The sequence below is a fragment of the Coffea eugenioides genome, chromosome 5 (genome assembly GCF_003713205.1).
Source record: "Coffea eugenioides isolate CCC68of chromosome 5, Ceug_1.0, whole genome shotgun sequence".
In the NCBI taxonomy this organism is placed as follows: domain Eukaryota; kingdom Viridiplantae; phylum Streptophyta; class Magnoliopsida; order Gentianales; family Rubiaceae; genus Coffea; species Coffea eugenioides.
In genome coordinates, this window is record NC_040039.1 from 43,056,281 (window position 1) to 43,059,423 (window position 3,143).

At 33.3% G+C, this 3,143-nt stretch overlaps 1 pseudogene; it reads left to right on the forward strand.

Moving 5' to 3' along the window:
* The first annotated feature begins 1,739 nt into the window (after positions 1–1,739).
* Positions 1,740–2,521, forward strand: LOC113770041 (annotated as a pseudogene).
* The last annotated feature ends 622 nt before the right edge of the window (positions 2,522–3,143 follow it).

Consider the following 3,143-nt stretch of genomic DNA (forward strand, 5'->3'; position numbering starts at 1 on the left):
ACATACATTCCTTTGTAATTGTGTTAAATTACTTTACAATTATTTAGAAGAATAAATTAAACTTTATTAGATGAGAGCATTTTAGGACATCCAATAAATTTTTGACGCTATTTTAACATTTGTGTACTAAAAGTGTCAAATTAGGGGAAGTAAATGTAATTTTAAAACTTTGAGAGAGTTTAGTAAAATTGCTGGAAACATCAGGAAAGGTTTCTGAAATTATTCCTTTATCATAAAACATTCTACCATTCCTTCAGAGAAATAACAATAATGTTGTTACTACAATATTGCCAATGTAAACATTTGTTTAGTGCTATTGGGCCTCCCTAATATTGCAAATAAATTCTCTTTAAATCACATAAATTGAGCAAGAAACATACAAATTCTATATATTATATAGCACAGCTTTCATATGAGGCAGCATATATGTAAGTTGTGACTCTGTGTCACTCTGACTAGAAAATCAAAGTAATCGTTTTGACAAAAGAATAGCGAGCTTGAAACTCTGGAAAATGAAGGCCGTATTACATAAATATTGAAGAGATTTTGTAACAAGATGGTATGGCCTTTTTCTTTTAAGTAAAATTTGGATAGGTTCGGTTTCAATCGCCACCACTAATCAAGTCATGCCCTAGACCATAGGTCACTATAAACTATACAAGTTGGTCCAACAAAGTTCATTATCATTTTTCGTATAAAAAAAAAGTTGTAGAAAACAAATATCTGTTTAAGATTGTAGTATCAATCCAACTTTGTAATCAAATCACATTATAGTGGAGCTATACTACTTACCGGAAAGAATATGTCAAACATTTAGCAAAAGATTGCCTAAGCCCAGCAGGAATATGAATGATTTACATGAGTTGTAAATTGTTTGATTCTCTAGCCCATAAGTTCTTGGGCACTAAAGCAGACATTGCAACTTAGCACATGAGCAACATGGCTCATGTATGGTACCATTTTTTTTCTTTTTATTTTAATCAAACAAGTCACATGTTGTATGCTTGACCACAGAAAAAGTAAACATGTTAACCATAAAATGTTGCTTGTTTAAAATTAAATAAAATACAAATGCTATTACACCTTTTCCTTTCCCAACTCAACAATGGAAATCAGTTTATCAAACTATCACCAATTTTTCCAGTCTTATGGAATGGCAGATTAGTCATTATAATTTCTTGAGCATCAAATACGTGTTTGCAAATAGTTGATATATGGTTTAATGGTCTTTCTTTTTCATATTTTTTCCTTTCTCCTGTCAATTTATGCCATAGAAATCCCTCCCAAATAATATGAGCCTATGGACCAAAAACATCAACAGATTTAGTACTGCTTTCGAAATTTATAGGTTTGGTTTTTTTTTCTTCGCAATTTGTGAAAAGTTAGTTAATTTTGTTGGAAGAATAAATCTAGTTTATCATCTTCCTAAAATTCTCTTACATTAAATGGAGTATGACTAACTAGCTTTACATTAAATAAGTTAGATTATACTCAATAACAACTTACATTAAAAAAAAAGGGCATTTTAAAGAAATTATAAGTGAACTACATTCTTCAATTGAATATTGAATTATAATTTAGAAGAATGAAAAAGGAAAATAAACCTATCAAAGTAGGACGGAGAAAGTAAAATTTAATCTGCAGTTCTATAAATAGGCTCAGTTATCACTAATAGAAGTATAATCTTCCACCCTCCACAACCGAAATTTTTATGTGCTAATCGCTATACTGTCGCTGGGATGATGGGCATAGTGTTTAAACTTATCCTTCTGATTCTCCTGCTTTGCCCCCCAGACAATCAACTCAGCTTTCAGTACCTTACTTTTTTGAAACAATGGCCGAGAGGCTATTGACCGAAATAATCCAGCTAATCCAACAGATGTCAAAGAAACCTCTCCAACCGTTTTCACAATACATGGTCTTTGGCCGGGCAACATTCACCAAAATTTTGCAAAATTGCACAAGTTCTCCTTATACTTCACTACGGGTAATTCTATAGGCTTTCAAATGTCTTGAACATGAAATATGCACTTACACAGGTTCACAATGCAATGATCATTCTTGTAAGCAGACTTTCCAGATTTGGACAACAGAAACTTACGGTGGCCAGACCTCACCAAAACCATCGCCTACTGCGCAAACGTTTCGACAGGAGAAGTTTCAATCGTTTTGGAGACATGAATGGACAAAAGCATGGGACATGCTCGGAAACATGTATCCCAAGCTACATACTTCAGCAGGACTTTCACTAAGTCAAAGACATAATATTTTGAACTATCTCGCCACGAGCAATATACGTCCGGCAGCATCCTACCGTAAGTTCAGTAAATTCTACTATTTACAAAGCTATCAGTAACCATGTGCCAGATTTGATGTGCGTGACTCCTCCCCGTCAAACTCCAGTCTTGGTAAGAAAATTGGCATTTGTTTCAATGCTACTATGACAACAATTATTGATTGTCCTTCAGGATTTCTGCGAACTAGGAGTTGTGGCACCAACACGATAAGTTTCCCTGCATAAATCATCTCACCATTTCCAAACACTTTAGTATTTCCTAACTAAAAAATGGCATTGAGCATCGTTATTGTGGTGGAAGATCATGTCGCAAATAAGATGAATTCTGAGATGAAGTGTATGAAATGAGAATAATGAAGACAAAATAAAATTTGCTCCATTACAAGAGAGCTATTGTAGTATTACTGACTCGCTGTGGGATTTCATTCATTTCTCAGCTTTTCATTTCAAGCCGAAGCATTTAATTAAATTCAATCACTAAATTTAGTTTTGCTTTCGTTGCTTAAGTATAAGTTTCTGCCGACATTCAAAAATCAAAAAATATTCGCGAAAATACCAATTCATTTATCAACAATCATATCAAAGAGATTTAAAAAAAAAAAAGATAACTGATCTAAAAAAAATTGCTCAAATACCAATTTGCTTTTCAGCCTTTACTTTTAAGATTAAAACAATTACTGTTCGGAAAGCATTAACCACGGACATAGCTAGATCGAATCCCAAGTGCACATCCCAAATCCCTAAATAATTCAGTGACTTGAAGGTACCTCTGATGTTAAAGATCCTAGGATGTCACTATACATCCTTCATTTTTATAGCGACTTGATTATTATTTGGGGTCCATGCA